At 40.6% G+C, this 15,589-nt stretch overlaps 1 long non-coding RNA gene across 1 annotated transcript; it reads left to right on the top strand.

The window, feature by feature from the left end:
* Nucleotides 1-1,219: 1,219 nt before the first annotated feature.
* On the top strand, nt 1,220-14,308 carry LOC119738503. The gene is made up of 3 exons (XR_005272461.1): nt 1,220-1,649; nt 12,753-12,912; nt 14,022-14,308. It is a non-coding gene; the product is annotated as an uncharacterized LOC119738503 (long non-coding RNA).
* Nucleotides 14,309-15,589: the final 1,281 nt, after the last annotated feature.

The raw sequence follows: 15,589 nt of genomic DNA, 5'->3' as shown, positions 1-15,589 counted from the left end.
CCGTTGTTATCCCTATTACATTGTTTTAGTATGCAATTAACAATTGATTTTTTAGTTTTCTAGCAAAAATAGAGAGAGTGGGTGATGATTTAAAAGAGTTATCCAGACTATTCCAATATAGAGTGCCACGTTGGACAACACTGTTTTTGGACAATGTCGTTCTACAATAATTAACATACAGATTTTTCCTAGTAGTAGGCCTACTGCGGGTAATGCGGGTATTATATGAATGAATGTTTGAAGTAAGTGTAAAACAGGAGTTAAAACAAGCAGGTAATGCACGATTCATATATTTATACATAAATTTTCCTAAGTTAAGATGATACAATTGACTAGTTCCGTAAGACTGCAACAGTCGATCTTTCGTCCAGTCGCTCGCTCCTGCTTGAAACGTCGAACTTTTCATGTACCTAATTCCAATCTTAGGAATTTTTGGTTTAGCGCGACTTTCTGATCTTGAAGGGTGACATTTTACAAGGAGTTGCCTGTTCTGAGGTCAGAATGGCCCAATAGTGATGTCTAAGCTTCGCCCGGACCCCGCCCCAGAAATGGGGTTTCAACGCCGAATGATTTGTCAGAGATTTGAAAATTGAACTCCCCCTTTCCTTGTTTTGTTGTTGTCAAAGTAGAACCTTCTCTTGACAGTACGCAGCTATATTTTTTAATACTGAAAACAAAAAGAACATTTTGGTGATAGAGGGAATGAGATTCATTTTCGAGACTCATTTAACATCAAATTTTTCTTCATCTATAATTTGCTTTCTTTTCTGTATTTTTGTATTTCGTGCATCGCTTGTTTGGTAAGACTCATTTCTAATCCATTATTTGTATTTAATTAATAAAGCAAAAAAAAAAAATTAAAAAAAATGTATGGCTTTCAAGTATTTTTTTTCTCCTGCAGAAAATGTTTCTAAAGGTATCTCCAACATCGATGTCAGTAATATCACGAATGTCTTATTCCGTGTATAGACCCCAACCGATTAATTAGCTCTTTGTCTACAATGACAGCACAAGATTAATGAGCTACAAATTACAATGTACCATCATTAGCCTACGAATGGAAAGACCACAAGTTCAGGGATGCTAATGACATACGTTGCGAATCTCTCGCTCTGATGTTACGTAACTCTTACGTAACAGTCCATTTAATATGACCGGCGGGCGCTGACGGATGGCCATAATTATTTTTTATGTAAATGCTCCGATCGCCATACGTTTCTATCTCTTCTTCCATCGCTGATTGCCGGTTCTGTGGCTGATTCGACGGCGACATTCCGTGGACACAACTGGTCAGGCGGTCAGCGGGGCGGTGAGGCGTTGATTACCATGCCAAAAGACTCAAGCCACCCCGCTGTCCAATAACCGCCTAGTCCAGCCGGACTTAGCGGAGATCCCATGAAAAGCCTATTGTTAACACCGGCCTTGCTCCGCTTAAAGAGATGCCACCGCTTTTTATACATTTTTAGAGGGGTTAAACTATTCATCGAAATGGAGCCGAGACGGGCGATTGATACTGAATGTTTCTACCCGTGTAAAGCACAGGCGATTTGTGTAGCTGATGAACAGTCCCACGACCAACACACACACAAACGTTGCCTCATCTTCAACATCACAGACCAACTCATCAGGAGACTGAGATAAGACAATCGGTAAGTTACTTCACTAATTCCCAGAATATTTCTCAGTCATTCGACCCTTAGACTAGTCGCCCAAAGCATTGCAATAATACAGATTTCGCCATTGATTTTTCTGTCTTATTCTATTCGCTGGTGCTGACTTCGGCCCTCGTGTGTGTAAACTGTTTATTCAGAACATCGGCGACAAAAGATACAAAAAGAAACCGGCAAAGGGTCTTCAGTACGTGCTGGAATGGACACTCAGAGATGTCTTTGTCTTCTTATGTCTTAAGATTGGTTTTCTTTGATAGAGCCCTGAGAAGTATACTATACAAATTTGATTACTGTTCAGTTAATTTATTCTGGTAAATGTGTAAGCATTGCCTATTTTGATACAAAGCTTGATACACGATTAATTAATTCATCACTCTGACGCGATTGCTGCCATGTACTTTGTGCAAAAATCACTTTTTCATATTTGTGTTATTTCAAACTGTTACTATGGCAATTTGGGAAAATAAGTAGTAGTATTCTGACTCCCCTTTCAAAATCTTAGACATTTTCAAATATGCTTAGACTTTTGGGGAGTAACGAAAGTTGGACTAAGAAGCATTTGAAATTTGTAAAAAAAAAAAAAACATAAATTTTCTTATGTGTTTCCTGCAAATTATTTAACAAAAGGGCGTGCGAGTGCTGCATTCTTTCCAAGTTTGAAACATAACTAGTAGGACCCCCTTTCTCTTATTTTGGTCATTCTTCGAATCTTGCAAGCCCCTTATAACAAACACAAACAACCCAACAAACACCCCAACAAACAAACAAACACAGAAATTTACTCAACCGCGATTTTTTTTTTGTGAGATACATTTTCGTTTTGCATTTTTTTAACCGTCTTTATTCATTGTTTCGGGGGGACTCATTATTTGCACGTTCTTTATGTTCACTGTAAACACTTTTTGATAATTACGAAATCATAGTGAAGCCTTTGATGTAAAAACCTGTCTCACTCACGACAAATCATGATGAAATTTAAATTACTGATAAACAGATTTTGTGCGTTTCTCACCAGACCAAAATGTCTTCCTCTTACGGGATGAATCAGTAATGAAACCTGCATAATATACATGAAAAGCCTTGAATCAGTTGCTTTACATGCCGATTTATTTTATTTCAACATTTCAGTCTGATTAGAGGAAGGCAGCTTGCAAGTGAATTATCTCCATATTAAATGTATGTAGTCCCCGAACGAGTACGTGTATACCTGTTGAAGTTGAACTGCCAGTGCATTCGCTTCACTGCATCACACACCCAGTAAATAACTCATCATGATTTTGCATAACAGTGACAACTCGCCCGCGATTAATCGCAGCTAATAAAGTTTTATTAGTGGCGTGTATATTACATCGTACTGCGCTTAGTCTCAAATACAAGCGTGCCACCTTTTTCTAGGTCTATGATCGTTTTGAGTTGAACAATTTTGTATCCCCTTTTCTCACTGGTAAAACGAACTGATGAAGTTGGATTGACAAGAAAAGTATATTTCCTGGTCAACCTGAGCCCGAAATCTGTGAGCCTTTCTCAGAGTATTGTCCTTTATTCCATCTCTCCCGTTAAGCCGGGGTTTATTTTCCTCCTGGTTAGAGAATTCGGGAGCCATCTGCCCTTCTTCTATTCTATTTTTTTTTTTTGGGGGGGCGCTTTGTTTGTTCCCAAAGTGTCTTGGCTTTCATCAATAGGGAAGATGAGCTTTGTGCTCTTTGCTCCACGGATCAATCGTCTTTGTTATCGCGTGGGTTTTTCTCTTTTCTTCTTTTCTTTCGTTATCCGCTGCGGGGATAGGAAGAGTATATAACAGCATGTCGGAGGATTTTCCGCATGGATTGTCCCCGGAGAATCTTTCAGGATGGGGAAACCTGGGTGAGAGGATTAAACCTTAGGAGACGAGGCAACTCTGGGCTCTCCTGCTCCCAAAAATCCCACTTTTCACTTCTTTTGAATACATTTTTTAAAGTTCGGACATTGGTTACGCACTTGGGGCACACAGATCATTGTACACGAAAAATGTGTGGTGTATATGATGAGGACAACTGTAATTGACACGTACCCACACACTCTTTTCTTTGTTGTCAACAAGCATTCGGAATTTAGAAGGTTCAGAATAAATAATATCTATCCACAGAAGAATGATTGTGTCAATGCCATGTGTCTGCAACCAGAAAAAAAATACTAAACGTCCTCAGTTGAAATCTGATTAATCATCGCATAAACTTTATACGTTCCCCCTTTTTTTCTTCTGAATCGATTCTTTGGGGATCGCAGTTTGGGCCAATGGATGATGTCCCAGGTTTTATTAAGTGAGACTTGGATTGTAAGCATAAAAAAGACATACAAATAAGGCATTGATGTGTTTTCAAGGAATCCTTATATGAGAAAAAACTCAGAGATGTTCGAAGCTCGCAGTTCGAAACTATTTAAGATCAACAATATCTCATTATCCCTGTTTTGTACGTGACTACCCGGCCGTGAGTTATTTTGGTTCCTCTTCAATGCCACTCCCATCTCGTTTCTTGTTCCAAGTTTAATGGTTTCCTAGATAATGAGCAATAATGCATGCAGCATCGCTGTCCCAGTAGTTTTTCATCATGAAGTCACTTATGTCAATCATTACGTATAGCATGCGTGCGGTTTGTAGTAAAGCACAATGCCGTGTGTGCATATTATGGGCGTACCGCATACCAAAATCTATTCTGTTCTTTTATCTAGTACAGGTTTGGGACTGGTATAGCAAGTCTAAGTCCCTAAGTTATTGTAATTCTATGCAAACTTCCGCCTATTTGAATTGTAATTAGTAGGCCTACGTGGTCGCGCAAGTTGCTGGTAGGTGTTGTAAACGTAACGTTAGTATATTTGATGCAAATTCTATCTTGGGTTTTGTTCCTCACATGGAACAGGAGTTAGCCCGCATAGTGGAAGTTTTGCGGTGGCACCATAAAGTCTCGGCGTTTCGAACAGTATGATATGATCGTCTTCATTAATCTAGGGGGTGTGCAAAATTATATTGAAATTGGAGGATTCAGGACTGTTGGGGTTAACTAAACCGATCTCGAGTCAACCACAGAACGATGTTTCACAGAACTAAATATCCAAGATAATGAAACATTTCAATTTCGAACTAAACCTCCTGTCAAACCAGATCGGGCCAAACTATGTCAATCAGCACAATATCAAACAAACGATCGGGTCAAGATGTGAAACGGTTTATAATCAGACTGAAGCTATATTCAAACCAAAACCCTTCCAAATTCAACTAAAAACTAAACCCCCAAACAATCCTACAACTACAAACAAACAATAGTCTAAACTTCCCGGTCCTAGAATGTGTCATCGAAGAAGTATCAACGATTCGCGGGATACCAAAAAATTGAACGTGGTGCAATAAACTACATGTAGACCTACACGTATTTAGCATAACGTGCGATGGTGAACCTTTTGGTTTTCTTTTGGCAAAACACGAGAAATCAAACTTGCACAAAATGAACAAAATCACAACATGACATTGTGATGAAAATCCCTTGAGCCTCATCCCAACCAAATCCAAACGATGCAGAACAGTAAGAACAGATGTTAGATGTACACGGCCATCAGTAGGCCCATTTCTTGTCCACCCCTTATAGAAATTAGTAATTTAGTATCCGTACCGGTATATTGGAGAAGGTTTGTGGGAATTTGTTACCACTATCGTAACCCTCATAGGTTACTTTGAACGTGCACATGCGCAGTCACTCGATCTGCAAAAATCCGATGATAGCTTGTCTCAACGTCACAGCTGAAACAAATGATGTGATATACCATTTTTAAATCATTTTTTTTCTGAATTGGATCGGGTAGGTCACATAGTCTTTACCGATTTTTTTTTTGGACACAGTGTCCGATACGAATGGATAAAAAGACACTCCTCCACAAGCCGAGTATTAAATGAACCAGTCAACGAAAGGTGCACAGTTCCTACGCATTACTCGTAAGTTGTCTTTTATTCAAGTTAACCCACAACATGAAAGGACACACTAACAATGGCAGCCATCTTAGTCCACAATTCTCCTTCTTTTGCGTCTTAAAGATACAATGTGCAATGTGCAATGCACAGTGGGTGAATGACCCCTGCATACACGCTTCCACCACAGTATGCTACACATTATCCCCACCCCAGTACACAACTACAATCGATGGATTTCAGTCTTCACATCTTGTCTTTGATAATCATACATCTGGACATGGATGGAATAGAAATGGAGGAATGTCAACCTCGTCCCCAGGGTGTCGAGCAGTACGCGCCCACCACTACCTGCTCTCTCACCCTAGTATTGGACTATTGGATCATTTGTGCAAGATTTTTGAACAGGTTTGCAAATGAGGAATAGTCTGGTGCCTGCATATGCGTTACATTAGCAATTGTTTTTTTTGTATGCGGTGTCTGTTATGGGGTAAAAAGCACGAATTATTTTTGGAAGTTAAAATGTTACAATCTGGTCCGCCAATATGCAGTATCACATTTCATATTAATATGAGCAAACTGGAAAGAAGAGGAGTTTCCATTGGTCGGAAGTTTCCATCCGCGCCCCAATCAAATAAGTCAACAGAATTACAGCTAGCAAACCTGCATATTAGCTTAATTCTGATTGGAGCATGCGCAGCTGAGCAGATCCTCCGTTTTTGTGAATCGTCAGCTAGGCCTAATTGGTCGTGGAAGTCGATCCAAAACAACGCTGAGTTATTGTTCTGTGTTGTACGTTTTAACACTGAATAATAAAACTGTACACTGCGTGATTTCACAATCAGATTGACGTACCAAATGCAGAGAATCCAACCCAATCACAGCTACCTGATTTTCTGATTGCGTCACTGCCGACGCTCAAGGATTAACTTCCCTTCATCGTCGTCTGGTGAAATGAAGTGACGTTTGACTCGCGTGTCTGGCCGGCTGCGTCCCATCACGAGACGCCGTCAACTGTTCAGGAGACACGGTCTATCGCCCCAGCCACTCGCCGGTCAGATGTCGAGTCCTAGAAACAACAGCCAGTTTTAATATCACGAGGATTCCCGTGTATATCTGAACCATCAAGATAATAGAAATCTTTTGTCTTTATTCCGGTCGCTTGTGTTGATTTCCTGTTCTGGGTAAATGGTAAACGCTGTGCGTTGAAACTGTCATTATGTTGCCATGTAGTCCTACACGAGTTGAGTAACGCATGTGATGCTTTGACTTGACAACAGCTGGCTTTTTGAAACAAGATTGCTTGGATGTAATCAGAATCGAGCTTTGAAACTGCGGTCTGTCAGCTTCCAGGTCCAATATTGTCCGTGACTGATCTTCTATGATGTATTTTTTTTGTCATCACGAGGCCTGACGAGGAGTTATCTGCAACACGGCGCCAACGACTCTAATGAGCGCTGGTTGACCTGCCATCGTGGCTCGCTGTGCCGATGTGAACAGTCAAGGTACATTAATGTTTATGTATCATACAGCACATAATGTGTAGGTGGACTACTAATGACCATCACAACTAATCGACAATCAGTGTTTTGCCCCGCTCTTCGCTGCTAATGCTTTTTTTTCTGCAGTTGAGTGGAGTGAACACCGTCTTCGAAGATATCTGCTTACAAGTTACAACACAAAAACAATGTGATGGTGGTCATCGCATCTTTTGTAACATTAACACGCTAAACATAGTGTGTCATATTATTCCTTCCTCCATGCTAGTACACGTTGTACCACACATAGTCTGGTTCCGCGGATGGTATAGCCGATAAGACCCAGCTCGTGCCTGACCCTTGAAAATGATGCGTTGAGACTAGGGGATTTCCCTCCGTCTGTCGTGACATTGCTGTCCGCCGAGTACCGGAACAGTCCGTGTGGTATCTATTAAACTCTCCCTCCATAGTCGAAGAGATGCAGAATTTTGCTCTTGTTCCAGGCGGAAATGGACCGGGATGAGCGTGATTGTCCGAGAAAGGTCCCCCGGGATTTGTGGCAGATTCCACCCATCGACTGAATGCTGCAGACCTGGTGCGTCTCACAATGTACGGTCTACAGCCCATGATTGCATAATATGCCTGGCTCCTTGCTCATCTTGTTTCACGATGATTGAACTAAGGTGAGTCGATGATGATTGCCTGTCTGCTGTTGATATACCTGGTGTCCCATTACATCCTCATCTCATATGATTGAATATGACGCAGCATGTTATTAAACATCCTGGGTATTATTAGCGATCCCCTAGCGTAAGCATCGTTTCTCTTCATTTCAAAGATGAAAACCTCTCCAAATTGCTGAGCTGCACAAAAGAACGGAGGCCACTCTGATATTGTAATTACTGAAACCTTGGATGTATAATTTCAACCAAACCTATTCACAGTATAAGCATATTTTACACAAGAAAACAAGTGTATACGGCAGGCCATGAGATAATCGTGACTGTGCGTGAACGCAGTCAGGCGCATCCAAGTGAGACGGGGTCACCCACACGTAATATGAATATCGTAATAGTATGGCGCTGGATGCTGCATACAGCCTATCTAGCTAGTAAGAGCTACACGTGCGTCTGGCCAGTACCGTATTCGGGTCATTCCATATGCACTCAGGCCTTCTATACTGGCCATCTTGTCATATCCATATCATCATTTTTCTCCAGTCTCCGGACGGAGCAGCTTCAAGTCCTCCTGACACCCACTATGGATGGAGAACATCACCCCTCCTCCCTCGATGAGAGGGGGTTAGTCAAGGCGTAACTTGATACTGAGCCAGGGTGATGAAGTCGAGAGCTGTCCGGTGAGTCGGTGACGCGAATCATCCGAGGTCGCTCCGTTAAAATTGGGTAGGCTTATGAGTTCTAAATATGTTGTGTGTTTCGGGATATTCAACAACTCCTAGCCATTATGTAGCTTTGATGATCACGAATCTTGTCTCTTCAGCAATCACACCAACGATTCATTTCATCTTATTTTGTCATAACCAAGGAGAAAGCCTTTTTAGACATAACGTACCTGATGTTAAGAACTAGACAATATGTATTCTTTGACCACAGGTGGAGAGTCTGTAATTGTGACTAGAATGGCTTGAACATAATTAAAACACGACTCGTTCTCGTTGTACTAAAAGTTCATTATGGAGGGATTCTGCATATCCCGCAGAAAATAAATTGCCCACGAACGCCCGCACGATATGATCAACGAACAGATGCTTCGTACATAAGAATGATTTTTTGGGGTTCGTTTCTGGTGACACACTGCAAACGATTATACTGGGTTTTTTTTACATGATGACCCTAGCGGATTTTTTTTTTTGCCATTGAACGATTGTAGCAAACTATCAACTGACCTTTAACCACCTCGTTTCATCTAACCATAACCGATCTTACTAATCAACCACTGTGACCATCCTAAATTTTGGTGTTATATTTTTTACATGCGCAGTATGTTTAATGAGCGATATTTCACTGAGTCTTGATTTTAAAGTTTACACCAATCATGAAATAAACCAGGAATAATAGATAGAATCTACGAGACATCAACCATCCTAGTATTTTCATGAGGGTTTTGCATGTTGCAAGTTCCCCAGCTTTTCAATTACTTTTTTTCCCGGCGATGTTGCTCCAGTTCTTATTGGTACATGTATAGATTTAACTGCACTTGTAAGTTTCTATCTTTACGCTGCAAACCAATTTAATATTTTAACTGTATCATCTTCATGTGTATTTTTTGGATTTGGCTAATGCGGAGATTAGAAATCCGATTCTGGAATATTGCTAAGGTTACAAAACCAAGAATAGTATTTGACCTTCCAGTAACCTGGATTAGCGACCGGACAAACGGTTTACCACGACCACCACATTGTGATAACCAGGTTTGTTATCCATACTTAGCCCGGATTGAAGAATCAAAAGTGCTTATTACCTCAGACTGGACGCGATTACAATCACCTCGAACTCATTATAAAGATGAGAGGTCGACATCTTTCTCTGTGGGGGAGATGACCAATGCTGATTCAAGGCGTCTTCTTTGTATGCTGCAACCTTCTCCCCCGTTCCACGCCGTTACCTCCTTCCATCATTTACTGTAATGAGATGTCCAGGGTTAACACCTCGATCCCATAGCGTTAGTCATAGTGTACTGCACTTATTCTGCCTGCATCCCATCCCGTAGAACCAAAATTAATCACCTACTTATTCTGTTATTGGCAGAGTTATGTTTCTTGGAAATTTGACATTATTTTTTTACAGACGCAAGTTTTTTTTAATGAACTTTGGAAGCTTGGACAGGGGAGTTTTGTTCGACTTGTTAGCAATCCTCTCCTTACATTTTGGCCGAGTTAAAGGGAAAATACGACATTTGCAAACATCAAAATATAAAACTACCAAATTCTTTTGAAATACCTTGCTGGCCTGTTAGTGAATGCCAGTCTAAAGCATCCTGTAAAATCATGGCACCTGGTATACTGTCATTTTCAAGAAAAGTGGTATTTTTGTATCAATTTCCAACGCTGGTCGGCCGACCAGCTTTGGGAAAAAATGGCTTTTTTTCAAATACTGGCCCCAGTTGACCATATTTAGTTAGTCCGGTTTTGTTTGCAATCGATTACACACATATGAACGGGTACAGGCCAGCTAGACTGGTTCCCTGACCTTACAATTCTCCAACGTCTATAAATTGCTCCGTTTCAGGAAAATTATTGTTTTTTTTTATTTTTTTTATAGCATCTACGAACCCAATACGTAAAAAAGTCAGTGTAACAATATTTGCTTTATATTACCAACCCTTTACCAATTCCCTTTAAGTGGATGCTTTGGTAGGACCATGGAGGAAGGAATAGTGAATGTGTTTTAAGGTAAAGATGGACAGAAGTAGCGATTGCTAGCGATGTCTCTCTGTTTGGATGGCTAGTTGGTCATTATGATATCTCGGGTATGTTTGTTGTTTTGTTAGTTGGCTGGCTTGCTGTCTGGCTTGTTGGTAATTGTAGGTTTTTTTTGGTGGTTGGTTGGCGGTTGCTTCATTGGTTCTATTCACTTAAAATGCCATTCAGGTTGACATTGTGTTAACTGTGTTCATTGTTTGGAATGTCTTGCTTGTTCGTCCCACCAAAATGTGTCTAATACCGGAATTGATAACACTGTGTTGCCATTCACTCTATGCTAATTTCACCATCGTCCCATCAGATGAAATTGTTAACGGGTAAAAGTACATGGCAACACCACTCCTAGCTGTACCCTGGCATGACTGATGATGTGGCGATCTCTCTGTAAGTAATGTGCGAAGTTACTGTTCGTCATCGCTGCACCATGTGCGCGCCATACCACGCGCAGTGCCGTGTGTAGCACAGTAGGAACCAGTTAACGACGGTGACCAGTCATGCATGATGACATCGACTGGAGGCAAGTTAGTCGAAATTGACGATTTAAAAAAAGGAAAGAATTCAAGGAAAAAGTGTCCGAGTGCTTTGACCACTAGTAAGATTTTATTTATACGCAACATAACGAGAAGTATTTTTGCTTTAAAAAAATTGCTAGTTACGAATTGCTAAAAATAGAAGAAGAAAAGTTTAATAGGGTTGGATTGTGTCTTTAGGTGCCACTGCACCAGGATGTAAAGGGAAACACTTTACATGTATCATCTTTTTGGTGTCAAAAAGATGCATCTTGTTTTTCAAGATGTCGTATGGAAAGTAGGCGTTGTCCTTCACAGACTGGGTGAGTATCTGTTATTTTCTTTGTCAGTCGGTGACCGATGAATCGGAATGCCACGCTAAGAAATACCAGACAAGCCGGGATCGATATGAGCTGGGTTTTCAGGGACGTCTCAGAGTCTTTCTTCCACGGCCGTTTACCTCTTACCCACCACGCTAGACTGGACAAACCCAAAAGGGTAGGATAAAGACTGGCCTCCACAGGCGCTGTGATATGGCATGGGCTCTTGTGCCGAGTTTACTCCTGTGAAAAAATAGAGATGGTGGATAAGCGCATGCCCGCGGTGATCTGCGCATGCGTGTTTGGTCCCGCGCATGCGTGTGTGGACCCGCGCATGCGTGGGATCAACGCAGGGTTAATTCTGCACGATGAAAATCGGCTTGCCATGCCGAGCGTAGCGTTTTTCCCAGTCCAGATCTTCGAAAATAGCAGGAGGTCGGCAAGCCTTTCAGATGTGTTTTCATTCATTCCACATTGTTCATTTTCTCGGGATTTGAATTTGCCAAATCTTCGTTGGGATTCGATTCACTAGCAGATTTCCCATCTTTGCAAGATGGCGGTTGTTTTACTGGATGATGCGCAAGAATCTTCACAGTTTCTGTCTGTTTTTTTTTATTAGATAAAAATAATTATCAAGATTTTTCTTGAGCGTGTTCAGTGCCATTTCCCCCAAGTTTGAATAGTAATATCAGTCTAGTTATACCCATGGAAAAGCTCAATTAGCCATATGTAATTTTTGGATAGTTTGTGAGAGTTTATGATTCAGTGAGGGCTCACTCTTGATCCATCATGATTGAAATGGTCTAGCTTGTTCCCCCCCCAAAAAAAAATAAACGCTGATGACCCGTACTTGCGTAACGAGCCGACTGATGACGATATCGTCGAAACTACGAAACGCATCTACTGTCGTTAAAATTAGAGATTGTACAATGAATTTAACCGCGTGATTATAGGACATAATTTTGTGTTAATTTTAAGGATGCCCGAATATTATGTTAACCAGGAAGAAAGAAAGACCGCAGGAGAAAAGAGCAAGATCATTTTTCATCCCTCAGTCTTCTGCGAATACGACATCCATATTCATGTCAGATGACATGCAACGAAGGTTCCCAAATAGCGCGACTGGTATGTACAGTAGCGGTGCTTGCTCATCCAGCCACGGGCCGAAGGGGGCTTCAGGCCCGGGTTACTAGTCGGGGAAAACACGGTGCGCGGCATCCCCGTAGAAATGAGTGATTTCATATAGCGGAGGTCGTAAAATCTGCATCATTAGGGCCCCAACCTTCCACTGTCTCACGAGGATGCGTTGATGCTGTCTTGGAATATGAAAAGCATCTGGATTATTTGTGATGGTGTCGTCTTAATGAGAGCATTTGTCTTCTCCTATTTATTGCAGGGATGTGTGATCACTGCACGCAAACAGGCTCTGGGTCAGCCTTAAGGGTGGATGGTCAGCCTGAATTATTCATGACAGTCTTAAGAGTCAATGGGCCGCCGTCGACTTCAACGTCTTAGAACAGGGAAAGATGATTACACGAAGAGAGAAAACACAAGCAGTAAGTAATGAAGTAAACAGTGGTAATTATATGCATTCACATCTGCCGTTTACAGATTTGTAAGACGTGCATTTGAATGTGGCAACGTACCATTATATTGTTTTCCAATTAATTCGCTATTGACTGGATAATAAGATTAAGTGTGGATGAAAATTATCCCAAGTGTATATATTTACAATACGATCGTCTTCAAGTCTTCTTGTTTGCGTCTCAACTCTATATAAGGAAACGGCGCGAACCAATGTGGGACCAGACAAGCTTTTTCTGGCATCTTCAGCTTAAGTTAGCGATGATGGATCACAAACTTACTGTATAAGCCATATTTTTTTATTTTTTTTTGTTATATCAATGAATGTCACGTCACCGGAAGCGCACTAATCAGGGATCCAATCAATTTGAGGTAAAATTATAAACTTATATAACCTAATACGGTGGCAGTATAGAATAATAATATTTTATTGTAACAAAGCCATTTCAGGGCATCCCAAAGTGTCTAGAATTATATAGGGACTTGTTACCATTATAGATATCCGGACACAAAGGTAATAATACAGGGTGATGCAAAAAGAAGGAAACCCACTTTTGACAGCAAATTTAAACTACTTGTTGAGCATATTTCATACATTCAATTTAATGGTATTAAAATAATGATCTTTAAATATAAGTGACGAAAAAAATGATTGCAAAAATTCACATTTTGTCTCTGAGATATAGTAGTTTACAAATTTCACGTGCCAAACTTGTTTGTCCACGGACGGCTTTATTCCATCCGCTTGACTGAGCTCCGGAACCTGATTTGAAGACAAAAAAAAACACTACACATAGACTTCCACGTGGACAACAGTGATTTGGTGACTATTAATAACACTGTTCTTGCGATTTTTAAAAAGATTTTTGTCACCACGTATGGTTGAAGAGCTATACTTCAGTACATGAAACAACAAAATCAGTTCAAATAAGTTAAGTATGTAAAAATTCCTGTCAAAAGTGGGTTTCCTTGTTTTTGCACCTCCCTGTGGACGAATGTCAAATTAGCATTGAAGCCGAGGCTGTCATTGCTAAGCCATTGTATGAACCGAGGACCTTTTCTTTTTAAATCCTCTCAACAGAAGACAGCAAAGAGGCCCTCGGTTTCACTGCCAATTTCAAATTCTTCTATATGTCGCCATTTCTACCGGGCCAGTCGTCCGTGAGTGTACAGTATTCGTTGTCCTGGTTGATCTATAAACCCTTTTTATGATAATTATAGCTATCTTGGCAAATTCCCTTTAAATTTTAATTCAGTGTAAAAGGGAATGTGCGAGCGTGAATCTAGCCTATATACTTAAACATACACTTAACCAAAAAAGAAGGTCCCCCTAATTGTTTGTCTAACTCACAAACTACTGAGCACTTCTCGCTCAAGTTACGACTAATCAGTACAAAAATTCCTTAACAATCCAGCCATACTCTTTATTTGACCCAAAACAGTGATATTGTGTACGAAATTATGCAATTTATGACAAATGATACCGAAAACAGTTGCACTTTTTTTATACTTAGTTGTGGTTTACACTCACCTTGCAAGTATACAAAAGTGCCAATTTTTTTCGGTAGCAGTTTGTCATAAATTGCATAATTTTGTACACATTATAACTGTTTTGGGCCAAATAAAGAGTATGGCTGGATTGCTAAGAAATTTCTGTACTAATTAGTCGTTATTTGAGCGAGAGGTGCCCAGTAGTTTTTGAGTTAGACAAAAAAAGTATTAAGGGGGATTTTCTTTTTTGGTTGAGTGTAGTCCGACTTATTTCGCTCCAACTCATGTTATAATCAACCATAGCTTGACTCAAAAGCCTAGTCCGCCTGCCGAGGTTGAATCGCTGGTTACCAATAGCCGCACTCGTAATAAAGTACAGCAGGGAGCCAGGACCAGCACAAAAGGTCAACTCATGCTTAAGCCTTATGGTTGCGGGCCAATAAATAAGCCCAAGATTGCTACACGGGCAAATATGCCCTCAAATTCTCTGCCACAAGAGTATTTTGTAGGCCATGAACTTGAGGGTTTGTAAAAACAAAAGAAGAATGGTCATGGAAGCCGTGAACAGGACTGCAGGCTTGTATTTCTGTGGAATTTGGCCCGTTGAAATTGCTCTATTTTGCAATGCGGAGCATAGGCATAATTTTTCAAAATGGCGATGGGCTTCAGGACTACTTTTAGGGGTGTTCATCTTTCGATGGAAATTTCTCACAAAATTCATGGAATTACCCTCACAAAATTGAACGGAAAAGAAAAGATGATCAAATAAGCTTTAATTTGGTGTGAATCTCAAACACCTTGGTGAGTTGTGACTTTGTTTCCTGATTTTTGGAAGTGGGGGTATTTATCACTGGGGTTTATGCTACTTTATTAACTGTTCTGCAACCTTATGTATGAGGAACAATGCCCTGCGCCGCAACAAGGTCTCTTGGCTACTGCTAAATGTAGTCTAACTCGTTCTTGTTTGTAATTCTTAGACAGGCGCACTTTCGTAAAAGATTATTAAAAATACACCCCTATAACAAAATGACGTATATCTACATCCACGCTAAAGGTATGTGTGGTGTGCGTGCGTCTATCAAGTTCTGTGTAGTCATACATGTTGTTGACGTCATCATTACGTCGGCGGACATTATTTTTTTTTGGGAGTAAACTGTT

The sequence above is a fragment of the Patiria miniata genome, unplaced genomic scaffold, assembly GCF_015706575.1.
Source record: "Patiria miniata isolate m_02_andy unplaced genomic scaffold, ASM1570657v1 HiC_scaffold_3, whole genome shotgun sequence".
In the NCBI taxonomy this organism is placed as follows: Eukaryota; Metazoa; Echinodermata; class Asteroidea; order Valvatida; family Asterinidae; genus Patiria; species Patiria miniata.
Note: the sequence above shows the minus strand (reverse complement) of the source record. Positions and strands in the feature narration are given on the sequence as shown.